The following is a 13,875-nucleotide window of genomic DNA, read 5'->3' on the forward strand; positions in this document are numbered from 1 at the left end:
ATGATGGTCTAACCCTGTATTTCTATTAACCTTGTATATTTTATATATATGATGTCACAGAATTGGGCATGTATATCAATAAAATTTTCATAAAAATAGCGTCTATGATAACCTTGTCTATTAGTATTTTGCTTTTAATAAAATTACCATGCAAAAAAATATAATATTAAGTATTGCGGTTCTGCTTACACCAATCTCTGGCGCTCACTACTTTTAACTGTACCGCATTTCAACAATGTCTACGCGCATATGGTAACACTGTACCTCAGTATATAACAAAAGTAATGCAAGTCAAGCTGTGCTGAACATCAGTTTTTTAAATTATAAACGGTTCTAGGATGATTCCCCTTAAACATTTTTGCCTTATACGTTTTTGCCTTGTAACACTTCCGTCTTGAGACGCTTTCGCCTTTTAAAGCTCTCGCCTAAAGACGTTTTAGCATTGCACTGTTTTGACTTTAGAGGTTTTCGCTTTGAGACTTTTTGCCTTGGATAATAATAGAGGAAATATTACTTCTTCTCAGTTATATAGTTGTTAGTTGAATTTTTACTGTTGTATTCCAGCTTATTGAAACTAGAAATAAAAAAGTAAGCCAACTAGACAATCGCAATTCTTCAAATCTTAATTAATTACGTAGGCTTCAAACTTGGGGCATGATTCAGAATAATATATTGGTTCCAGTTTATTTATATTCAACTCTCAATATATAGGAGACAGATAGAATAAAAACAGTTGTCAATTTAACGAGAGTTTCCTTGATATTCTTTTGGTTAGATATGATCAATTTCCTGTTCACATTAAATCTCCAGATAAAATCCTCCTGTTAGTTAGATAGCTAGAATAAGGACTTTTTTCATTCTGCATGAATTAATTGAAAGGCTGATTAGGAAGATCCCTAGGATTTATTGTGCCATATCTTATTTGATAATTGTTTATTAAGGTGACTCTGATAAGTAAGTATCCTCTTTGAAGACATATATTGCATCACAGTAATATAAAGATGGTTAATTAATGGCATAGAATCACAAAATTACATAAGATATAAACACACAAGACTGAATAAAAGAAAATTTACTCTTAAGGCACAGGGAGAGAATCACACGTGAAGTGTCGAAGCGAGCACAATCAAACAAACCTATGATTGTGATAACTGATAAGTTGAAGAAGTATTTTGATACATTACATAAATATTAAATATATCATATTCACAAATACATCTAGAGTTTTTGATATCTCTTCATAGCATTTTGAGTAAGAAATGAACTGCATATGAATGTTAATGATTCTTCGCAACGGACCGTATCAGTAGCATTCCGTGATTCCTTCCCAATGCTTTGAAACCTACCTATTATAGTTAAGGTTTAAAGAATTGTAAATACAACGGTAAAAATTCCACTAACAAACCTCCTTAACTAAGAAGAAATAGCATTCCCTCTATTCCCCTAGTATCCAAGGCAAAAAAAGTCTAAAGGCGAAAGCGTCACAATATTTAATGTCGACGAAACAGGATTATTTAAAACAAAAAAGTTCACACGCACTTTTATATTGGCAAAAGAAAAGTCAAGCTCTGGAATTAAAATTTCAAAAGATCGTCTGACACTTATATTATTTGGAAATGCGGCATGCGATTTTAAATTAAAACTGATCCTTGTGTACCGTGCAGAAAATCCTTTTGCCCTCAAAGGTTATTCAAAAATGCTCCCCAGTATTTTGGCGTGCAAATTAAAAAGTTAGGGTCATAAAAGTTTGATTTGAAGATTTGTTCAACCACTATTTTTACCCTACAAGTGAGAAATATTGCACAGATAATGGTTTAGACTTTAAAATTTTGTTACCCTTAGATAATGCACCAGGTCATCCTACAGGCCTTTCAAATTGTTATGTATTGTCTTTTATTTACTTTTAAATCATGACGTAGGGATTTGTTTTAAATAGATAGGTAGGTACCTAGTGTTTTACGAGTTTGTATATTTTAATACTCAAATGTATGTACGTCCTTTTAAATGTAATCCCTTACAGAATATATGTTTTAGTGTATGATAGTACCCCCAATCCAAAGGTGTTCTTATTGACTTTACTCCGGTCCGTTGCTTCCGTCTGTAAGTGGTGTTCGCGGAACATTACACAAATTTAAATGAACATACTAAAATTTCTCTTTTTCGACCAAATACAATATCCTTCATTCAGCCTATAGACCATTGCAACTATTAAGGCTTATTATGTACTTACACCGAACATTCGTGTAAGGTATCAAATCTACAACGGGAGAAAATACACCCTCATTAATTGAATTTTTTAAGACTTATAACCTAAGCAGCATCAGTGAGCTAAACGTTCTTGAGCGAGAGGGGGATCGCGCTCATTGTTTTGAATAGCAAGCGGGAGCGCGCACACCATTTTAGAAGAGCTATAAAATCGCTCGAATTTTCCCTCATTTATATAAATTTATATTACTTGTTCCGTTCCTTCATCTTATGAGATAACATCAAAAAAATTCGAGAGTTAAAGAATAATTTTGTTGATTTCAAAAAAAGAAGGTTAAAGTTATGTCTCAAGATAAGGTAGAATATTTTTTTGTATGCTGTATATGTGACTCTCTGCTGTCTTCGGTTGACGAGTTTGCCTCTCATGTAGCTGGCCACTCTTAGAAGACTCAGTTCCTTCAAAGATACCGCCAGCTCTTTCTGTGTGGAGATTACGTTGGAAGATGAATCTTTTTCTTTAGTAAACGAATTTTCCCAACTGAAATACGATTTTCTTATATTTTAATGTTGTGAATTAACATAATATCTCAAACTCTCACGCAAGGCTAAGTTAAAAAACTTGAGAGCCCTGTGTTTAATCTCAAACTAATTATCCGGATTAAATGGAGGAAATTGAACGATACCTTGTAATTAAATGTCCCCTAAGACAATGGTTCCCAAACTTTTTGTACTTAAGGCCACCAAAAGACAAATGGAATCTATTTACATACCTATTTCCATTAAATCAATTATTTTGAATATTATAAGTTTTGCAAATAATGTATGGTTGTCAGAAATGATGCAGTAGACTAAAAATTGCCACAAGACACACTTTTTGGGAACGACTACCCATTAGCACTTAATATAATCTTATTTGTATGTGATAATATGAATTCAATCAATTTAGTAATTGTTCTTAATTGTAATTTGAATATTTGGTAGAATTCCCTTCAGATCTAATAAAGCACAAATGTTACCTTCTGATTTATTCACTGCTGTCCTCAGCTACCGTTGAGAGAGTATTTATTAAGGTGGTTTACTATTTAAGGATATATGTCAGAGTTTAAAAGATGAAAACTTTGGAAAATAAAACAACTTGTGTGAATGAATCAAATATTTAATAGTGTTAAAACATTGGTTTAATTATATTATGGATTTTTTTAATTTTAAATATAATTTTAGATGTTTAAGTTTCATTTATACTTGTACCTGATTTCTCTTCATTTTTTGGTATAAATAAGTTAAATAAATTTCAGGAAATTGATTGCAATCATAAAGAGTTGTCAAATTAAGATACTTAGCTAAGAGTGAAAAAAAGAATGTCACTGGTTTTTAATTCAGTGGGAGCGCGATTAAAATTTCTTGAGCAAACTAAAGCTTTAAACCAAGTAGCTAAACGAGGACACACGTGGATGTATTTGCCTTGATAGATGCACGAACTTTCTTGCACCTCTGCAGTCTCATTTCCTTCAGAGTGTCTGTCAACAGGTGGTGTTGTGTCCTTGTGTAAGAGGACAACCCAAAGGCCTCCTTCACATCCCTCCTGATTGTCCCCTCGTCCACATAAAACTCGTTAGAGAGGCGATTCATGGATTTTGTGGGGTTCTCCTTGATCTTCTTCTTCAGGTCCCCCAATAAGCTCAGAATCCCTTTTCAAGTTGTGTCCCCCACTTCTTTCTTTCCTTGAGAGGTATTTTCCATCCTTTTTCATCTTGGCCCCCTTGAAAATGAGGCCCCTGGAGCACTTCAATTTTGGCATCCAGAAGGTCTAGGGTCCTCTACCTTTTTGCTTCTTGGTCACTCATCATGAAAGATCTGAGAAATGTTTATTATTGTTTACTTATACAAAAAGGACAGGAGATTTGGAATATGCAGTAAAAATCACGAAACCTCTCTATCTCTAGTGAGTTATCATTATAATTAATTGATGAACGAATCAAATGAATAATGTGATATGATTGATTGATTATTATTATAATAATAAATGTATGATTTAAGATACAATGGTCAATTATTGTCAGAGAGGAGAAATTGGACTCGAGACTTAAATTGGACTCCATAGTGTAATATAAATATATATGAAAAAATAACCAAGAATAAACATCATAATCTTTGAACTAGAATAAACAAATTATTGGGTTAACAAAACTCCATTTTATAAAAATCTTCTCTAGTTAAGCTAAGTTTGTCTTCTGGACTTCGAATTAGCATTTTTCAAAACTAGTTGGTGCTGCAAATTTGAAAATGACGTCACAAATCATAATAAACATAACGCATACCTATTACTATTAATAATAAATAAACTAATAAACTTAATGAAAGCACCCAAAAAAAATTTAGAAATCACTATTACTATACAATTTATGTAGTTTAATAATTATTAATTCAGTAATAATCTCTATTTACAAAGAAGTAAATACTAATTTATGGTATATCTAGTAAATATTTATAAACATTTTGCAAATTATAATAATAAAAACATTGTAAGATTAAGTTAATCAAAAAAAAAAAAAAAAAATTAATCTCCAACTAAAACATCAGCTCCTAACGCAGACGCTGACATTTCGCTTTCTTCTACAGTGTCGTATTTTTTGGTTTGAGACCAATATGAAATATTATACCACATTTCATCTAAATTAAAATCTTCCACTTTGGCATTAAAGTTTTTAAGTTGTGAATCTACAAGCGATAAATGGCATACATTTCTTTCCATAACTTTTCCTTTTAAAATATCTTAAACCTCAATTTTAGTCCCTTTTTCGATATTTTTAACATAATTAAATGTTTTTTTTAAATCACCTTTTTTTTAATTTTTATTCTATTTTTTCCCTATAACTATCTTCCTCCGATGCTTCCTTCAAAAAAAAATTCTCTTCAGTAGTTCCTTTCCAACATCTTCATCGTATATATATATATTTTTTTTAAATGTCTTTCAAATTTTACACTTTTTGTTATGTTGTCTTCTCCAAGCGGAGTATCCATCTTTTCTAAATAATGTACTGTATCATTCTTTGAAGCTCTTAATCGAAGTGATATATAGTCAATGTTGTAACACCTTGCCAACGTAATTTCTTCCTTCAAGTTTTCAGATAAGTTATCAATGTCTAATTCAAAATACTTTTTAAACTGCCTCTCTTAAACAACTCTTGTGGAAGAAATGCAAGCTTTCGTCAATCATTGAAGGAAGAATTAATTTTAATTCTTTGAAGTTTACGAAAAGAGTTTCCTAAAAGTTCTCCAAAGAAATCATTATTTGATTTAGAAATCGATGCAGAACTGTTTTTTAATCGTTCGACAATTTATTTAACTATTTGAGTCGCATCAAGATTGTTCAATTGATTAACATATGAGTTGTAAAAAATTTTCATCCCTTTCCCCGTCAGAAGTTTGCGCAGCACAGCTAGAACATGAAGTTGGGTTAAACAAGTAATGTTGTTAAAATCTTCATAAATGGGATGTCTTAAGCCTCTACAAGAAGTTCCTGTACTAAAAAATAATCTAAATGTATCATCATATTCTAAAAGTTTTCCAGCAATAAGAAATATAATATGTAGACGATTTTCTCTATATCTTGGTCATTTTTTTTTTTTTTTTGTAGTTTATTTATATTCAAGAAAATTACAAATCCAGGGGGGGGGGGTAACCCTTTCCATTTTTTGTATCTCAATTTGTTGATGTTATATATTAAATTAGCAGCTATCCAATCTTTACCCTTTGGTAAATTTACTTTTCCTTTAGACTCTTCCAATTTCTTCAAAGCTGCCTTTATAGAAGACGTAATTGATTCCACGGGATGTTAATTACAGTGCAGCTTATTCAAAGATATATCGCACTCTTTTTTCATTTCTCTAATGGATGCATGGTTTGAAGGACATCGATCGGTTAAAGTGTTCTTTATGCTGTTAATTATGTTGGTTTAATTTCATTCGTTTGTGGTAAAATGAATGGAATTAACGTGAACGTCTTCTTTTGTTGTCGCATCAAATCCTAGCGTAACATTGGGTTTATTTAATATGAATTCACCAGTTTGGAGACTAGAAATAATGCCAAACTCCCTTCCCATTAATTCTATAATGCTCCGTTTTGGTATAATGATATTATCATTTTAGGGCAAAAACCATTTAAACAAAGTTCATGGTCTGAACCAAGATTCTAATTGATGTTGGATAAGTCTTCAAAAGTAGGACGGTATTAGAATTTCTTGTTGCTATCTCAGAGCTAAGTTTATCCTGTAAGTATAAATTTTCTGATTTTAATTTATCAATCATAGATTGTATTTTCCTAATTAATTTTATATAGTTGAATATAGCTCTTGGAACTATGTGGAGTAACTTATTTTTAGACATGATTCGATTATACAATATTAATTCGTTATGTTTATTTTATATATTTTCAAGCTTGATTTTGTAATTTGAAGTTCTTTACGTAGTGCACTTCCGCTCACATTCTTCAAATTGATTTTACAAGTTTCTGTTTTTTTCACCAAATTAACGTTTTTCTTAGTTAACTCTTTCAATTGGGATACCAATTCTTTAACTTTGTCCTTCACTTTCTTCATTTCCTCAGTGCAGTAGTCAATTGCTTGGTCCTTTGTAGCCAAAGCAAGCTCCAGTCTTCCAGACTTTGCCTTATATTTTGATACTAAAATTTCTAAGTCTGTGTTTTTGTTTTGGAGTGTAAAAAGTGAGACAAATATTTCATTGCATGTTTTAGGGCACTTTGAGAAAGAGAAGCTTGGGGTTCATTTAACTCGGAGGTATTTTGAGTTGTTTTGGAGGCACTTTGAGAAAGAGAGGTCTGAGGGTCATTTAAGTTTGAGGTATACAGAGAAAGATTTATATGCTCAAAAGCGTTAGGCGACCAAAGGAACGGTTTATTACATTCGTCTGATAATCTTGCCATCATATTTTTATCCGAAAGTTTCTTGAATTTTGTATATATTCTTAAGACAATCCGTTTAACAGCAAAGTAAAACAAAAAATATTTTGATATTCCATATCTTGATTCGCATATTTCCTTCAACTTTCGTGAAGATTTCATTGCATTATAGTTTCTGGATATTACATGGACATAAAGAATGTGTCCATTTCTGAGATCCTCGTTTGATTTTGACTCGTCGTCATTTTTTTTCACTGATGAGAGTCGAGATCCGATGACGAATTTCTAATAAGTTTATTAGAATCATTCATGCCTTTGCAAATGGTTTCTCGCATTGACGAAGAATTAAAAGATTTCATATAGGCAAATATATTTTGAAACATACTGATAGAAGTAATCTTCTCTTCAACTGTTACGTAGGTTGTTATATATATATTTCGGGCCTAGGATACACCAAGTGTTGCCAGGTGCAATTTAACATTTTTTTAGCATAATCGTACTCATAATTTTTTGAAGTATGACCATCATTTTTTGTTGTTTAAAGTGACTTGAAAAAATTAATTCGGCAAAAAATGAAATTAAGTCGTGAACATTTTCGTGCGATCATTTTTCACAACTTTTAACGTGGATTATCACGACAAGAGTGCGTTGATGGAATTAAATCTTTGTATGGCGATGAAGCACCATCCTATAACACTCTAAGAAACTGGTTTAATTAATTCAATCGTGGCCGACGCTCGCTCAAAGACAAATTCCGTGTTGGTCGTCCAAAAACGGCCGTTGTGCAAGAGAACATTAATGCCATGCCTGAAGTGATAATGCAAAATCGTTATGTGACATACCGTGAGATAGTGGCATCCTTGAGCATTTCTTCTACCAGCCTACATTCGATATGGCATGTACACCTGACCGTAAAAAGGTTTGTTCTCGTTGGATATGCACATATTGACAACCGCTCAAAAGAAGACTCGTGTCGATTGGTGCAAAGAAATGTTGAAAAAATACGCTCACAGGTGAGTTTTTTTGTGGATCTATGCGTATGAGCACAAAACAAAACATTAATCGCCCGCGTGGGTCTTCAAAGACGAGTCAAATCCAACGAAAGTTGTTCGTGGAAGAAACACTTCGAAGCAAATGGTCGCCTGTTTCTTCGGCAAAACTGGTCATGTGGCGACTTGAGCATCGTAGGATGGTCAATTCTGAGTGGTACATTACAATTTGTTTGCTAGAAGTCTTTGAAGAAATTCGAAAAACGAACAAGAGAAGACGAATCATTTTTCACCATGATAATGCGAGCTCTCCACCTCGGCTCAAACCAGCGCCTTTTTCACTAGCCACAACGTCGAATTGATTGGTCATCCTCCGTACAGCCCTGACTTGGCACCCAATGACTTCTTTTTATTCCTGCACATCAAGAAAAAATGCGTGGTCAACGATTTTTGTCGCCAGAAGATGCTGTTGAAGCGTTTAAAAACCATGTGTAGGAAGTGTCTCAATTGGAGTGGAAAGAAAGCTTCGACAATTAATTCGAGCGCCTGCAAAAGTGTATGAATCATGCTGGAGAATACTCTGTAAGACAATGAAAAAAAATTTATGATAAATAATCGCATTTTCATTATTAGGCCAGAAATATATAAATAGCAGCCGACGTATGTGTTCAATAATCTTATGATGCATTTTGATATTCTTATGGAAAAGTAAGAATGTCATATCCTTTTGAATAAAAAAAGTGAATATTATTTCAAGGAAGCATTGTTGTCAACCTTCCAAGCAATAAAATTGAATACAATTATCTTTTTTTCTATAATGGATATTAGCCAGAATTATTTAACTAATCACTTTTGAACATAAATCATCAAAGTCACCCACAGAGTATATTTTCCAAAAAAAAATCTTCATCTTGGAGAATACTGAGATTTTCCGCTGCAAGCCTTGTTGATAAAGTGCCTTTTTAAGTTCTTCTCTCATGCTTGTGATTAGAAAAGTACTTAGGAAGATTTAGGAAAATTTTCGGAATAGAAGATGGTTTTAAATATAGATTATTGAGATTGATATCCACCGATTTTAACTGTTTTTTTTCCGACTCTTTTGGAGCTTATCTCGATTTTCTGTAACAAAATCATCGTCTTGAAAATGAAGGGAGCATACTTATGAATTCTTAGAAGGTGCCTAGACTCCATCAGCTTGCCTAGGAATCGCTCTAAGCCAGGAACTTTCTAAACATTTATCATGAGGGAACGAGTGTAGAGACACAGTAGGGGCCTTTGGTGCATTTTTATATCCACTGCGACAATTTGGTACTCGATAGCAGGCTGGCATTATGAAACAAAAGATCTGAAACATGATTTCCAATTAATTAGCTACATATGTATATTATATAACAAAGATTGTCTCTTCAATTAATTTTTATCATTAATGTAATAATCATTCAAAAGAGTAAATATGGAGTCAGTTTAGTCAAATAACATTAATTTTCTTACAAGCTTCCTTTAATTCTAGTCTCGACAATATTGGCTTAACGATTCTTAGAATAGGGAGTGAATGATCAAGGATTCACTCTTAATTAGGGAAATGAGGAACAATACCAAATTTCGTTGTTACGTATAAGAAAAATAAAACAAACTAAATAAGAGAACAAAGAACCTTCCCTGTAAGAAAAAAAGGGACAAATTATAAGTGTGAGTCTTACATATGTCTACATCCATTGGACGCAATAAGTTCAACTACACAACTTGTGGGTCGTGGTGTATTACAGTATATTAGAAGGGTTGTTTGGTGTCTAGAAACACGGCAGCGGTGTAGTTTAAACTGCCTTGGGCCGAGGAATTCACCTATTAAACTTGAGATATTAAAAGGGGTTGTTGATGCTCAGAGAAGCGGCAGAGAATAAATTTAACTTGCCTCGGGACTCAACAGTTCACCTACACAACCTGTGGGCCAGGAGTGTATAAAGCCATATTAAAAGGGATGTTTCATCATTATTTAATAGTTTTATCGTCTGAATATAATATCAATTGCAACGAAATTGCACACGATAATATTGTATTACAATGAAATTAATCACTATCATATTGCTTATATGTAATGATATTGCTTCACGATGATATTACCCACAATTTTTTTGTGACACAATGATAATGTACACAACGATATTACCACGTAACGATATTACCTTAACGTTTTTGTCCACGCCCTTTTTACCAAAATTATTCTACCGTATCCATTTAAGTGTACCAATTTTAATTTAAAAATGTTCTTAAATAAGTATTAAGATTTGATGATAAACTTTGCTGAGGCGTGTTCTTGTAAATTAGAAATGTAAATAGTATGATTTTTTTTTTTTTTTTTTTTGAATTGGTCATCTGAAGAATGCATTTTCTTCAGTTGTCATTATTATTTAATTTCTGAGTAATTTACTTCCTTTCCTAAATAGATTTAATTATATTCAAAATCTGATTAAACATTTGCGTGTGCTCATAAAAGACGGAGTGTAACCCTGAGGATTTGTTGCGGAGTTATAATTGTATGTCCTTGTTGGACTCAGAGTAGAATTAGAGATCGACATCAGAGTAATTCCAGCAAAGGTCCTTGTGTATATCCTTTTCTCCTTCCTCTCTTGTAACGGCTGATTGTAGCTGATCTTCTCCAAAACATTCTTCAAATTGTCAGGGATACCATGTTGGTTTTTGGTTTTCTTTTTTCAACATGCCCATTATACACATGATTTTCATCACTACTTACAATCTCTTTTAAAAAAATGTGTTCAAATATATGTGAATAACAAAATACTGTGAGAATAAAATATATAAGCATAATTTAAGAAGTAATTATAAATATAACAATAAAATATAAGTATTTATGCAAAAAAACCGGAAGGCGCCACCTACAAAAAATAAAATTTCGCCAGTATTTAGAAGAATACATCGTAAAGGGATTCACTTCCACAAGCTCTAGTCTTCCCATGGTGATTTTTTTTTCTGTGAGGAGAAGTTGGCTAACAGTAGAATGAAGCCAAATAATCTCAAGCATAATCTGAAGCCAAAGCATCAATCTCATGTTGGTAGGTAATATATGACTTTCAAAAGAAAATTGTAGGACTCTAGGTCATCTCAAGACACAATCCGGAAAGCCTCCACAACATCAGTTAAAGCTAGAGTTCAATTTGTATCTGTTTATTTGATACAAGACAAGAAAAATGAGTAATTTGCACACAAAAAAGGACAATAGATGTAATTTCTAGCAAAAATGTCAAAATGAGTAATTTTGTGTGCAATTGCTTTTTAATATTGTCGTCATAGTGTATGAGTGGTTACATGTTTTGTCAAATTCTGCCTTTCTTGCCCAGCACTCGGTAAGATACATCAAATTGGAAATTATAGCAATAGTAAAATCATAGACTATGATTGGTTGTGTGTCTTGTCAAAATCTGTCTATCTTAGTTAGCAATCAGTACGATACATCAAATAGAAAATTCCAGTAGGCCCTATTACATGATGGTCTAACCATGTATTTCTATTAACCTTGATCAAGGACTCCTGTAAGTAGGACAGGGCACGCGCAAACATGAATTCAAATTCGTGTGCAACATGGGTCTATCGAAAAGAAACAACAATACAACGTGTTTGGTAAAACAAAGAGTAATAAGTTATTACTTATTAATAACTAAGTGTTGTGCTCCAGGGTGTAGAACGGGCTATGACAACAACACAACAGTCTTGTGTTACGATCCATCTGTGGCCAAACAAAGAGAGAAACTCCGGACTTCATACCGCCTGGCTGAGACCCATTCCAAGAGAAACAGATCTAAAGAAGACAGATTCGGCAGCATCCAAAAGTACAAAGCTGTGTTCCCTGCATTTCAACGACTCTGATTTCATCTGTGAGTCTAAAAGAAGTTCGACCCTTGGCAAGGCTCTAAAGAAGAGGTAAGACAGCTCCTCACTTTCGATGCCTTCTGTACGTATCTGTTTCTGTATTTGTATAAAATGTTGGAAAGATAGTATGCTTATAACTGTCCTTCTTTTACAGGTACCTCAAACAGATGTAGTACCATCTCTATGGTCAAACTACCCCAACTATCTCTCAACTCATAAAGCGCCATCAAGGCCAACTCAAGTTGCAACTACATCACGTAGGGCTCAACAGTTCAATGACCTACAACAGCATCTGGAATTTGAACTCTTGATTGAGGAGTCAGTCCTCTCCGTAGAAGAACTTGGTGACAAATTGGCCAAGGAGACATTCCCATCAGACTTCATCCTCATCACAAAACCAAGTGTTGCCCTTTTAAAGCTATCCCATGATGAGAAATTGGGCCCCAAGTAGTAGCCAGCTTCCAGTTTGAGACATCACCTCAGAAGGCAAGGTCAAGACTACGATTCAAGCCATTAATTTGGCTTCCATTCTGGGAAGCAAAAGAAGAATTGAATCAAACAGAGACCTGGCAAGACATTCTCAACAAGTTAGTGAAGTTTCTCATCTCCTCAGAGATTGAACCTATACAAGCTTCTAAGCTCTCTTTCATTCGTGAGCCAATGGCTCTCCTCTTCACCAACCCAACAGTTAGAAAATATTTACATTGTTTTCTTTCAACCGCACTCATGTGGGAAAATGTGAGCTCAGGACTTTATCTGCAGATCTGCTCATCTAATTTGGTGACCCTGCTAACCCCAAGACACCTGAAAAGAGTTGCTGCTCCAGTCAGTGTTGAGTAATCAGAGACACACCTCTGGACTCAATAACCTTCGATAACCCGACCAATCAGCATGTAGACCTGAAAGAGTTCGTTGACATAATGAGCCAAGGGAGGATGTCGACTCCATCCAACCTTCTCTACCTCTCCTGTCTTTATGCTCACTCCATGTTCTCTTAAACCACAGCTACTCCTGAAGATAAAGACAGTTTACTTGGCACCCCAAATCCTAGAGATTCATTTGTTGCCACATTCATTGACAGGATGCAGGACAGTTTAAACTCTGACATTATCGCTGTAGTAGGAGTAAAGTTCGAGGAAGGACACTCCTGGTCAGCTTTTCTTCAAAGAATTTCATTCGCTTTGTTTAATGTCATGGGTAAAAATTTAAGTGCTAAACTGAACATACGATTTTTAACAAAAAAGAGAATGTCAGCTAAGAATTCAGAAGCTAATAGAAAAAAAGCTAAATTTCAATCAAAAACTTTTGAATTATAGACTTGGACCAACTTTTTGCTTTTTGATAGTGCCTTTTCTTTTTTATATGTTTTTAATGTTTATTTTGATTAAAGTACTAATGAAATACCACTTCTATTAGAAATATATAGGCTCATTTTTATAATTTTAAACCTTAATTACTTACCTTAGATATAAAAATAAGACTCCTTTATAACTGATAAGACAATTCAGGCAACCATTCTTAACTTATTGTAGTTTTCTAACATGACATCGTAAAGATTTAAAGCAAAAGCTAATTATGTAGTAATGTCCAGCCTTATTACTCCTTATTAAGAGCATCAAAAAAAGATTTCCCCCCGGTTATTTATGCTTGTATAACAACATACTATTATCATGAAGGATACACACAATTGCTAATTATAATGCTACACCCAATGCAACTACCCCCATTGTTGTGACCATTTAAGCCATTTTTTTTGCCTTTTGATGAGTTTTCTGAACACCATTTCTTGGAGCTTATGAGCCATAGCTAATCCTTAAGTGACAAAAAAGTAATATTTATTGGCTATGTTTTATTGGAAAACTTAATGATCATACCCAAG

Source organism: Lepeophtheirus salmonis, chromosome 6, assembly GCF_016086655.4.
Source record: "Lepeophtheirus salmonis chromosome 6, UVic_Lsal_1.4, whole genome shotgun sequence".
In the NCBI taxonomy this organism is placed as follows: domain Eukaryota; kingdom Metazoa; phylum Arthropoda; class Copepoda; order Siphonostomatoida; family Caligidae; genus Lepeophtheirus; species Lepeophtheirus salmonis.